Raw genomic sequence first — 275 nt, forward strand, 5'->3', positions numbered from 1 at the left:
CGATAGAAACCACATCCGTTAACACGTTCGATGGGGACAATGGTATGTAAATGCGTACGGGCGAGGCTTTTTTTCATCATACATACTTTTTTGTTATTGTTTGAACGTATTTGTGTACTACGATGAAGTCGCAAAATAAAGAACTATCGATGAAGTCCACTTAGAATTCGTTAGAACAACTATTAGATGAGGATGAAGACGTGTTCGATGAAACGGGTATGGGTTCTATAATCGATTTAATATATCAGACGTGGATTACAAATACGTTTGTTAAA

Source organism: Trachymyrmex cornetzi, unplaced genomic scaffold (assembly GCF_001594075.2).
Source record: "Trachymyrmex cornetzi isolate Tcor2-1 unplaced genomic scaffold, Tcor1.1 scaffold1378, whole genome shotgun sequence".
Taxonomy (NCBI): domain Eukaryota; kingdom Metazoa; phylum Arthropoda; class Insecta; order Hymenoptera; family Formicidae; genus Trachymyrmex; species Trachymyrmex cornetzi.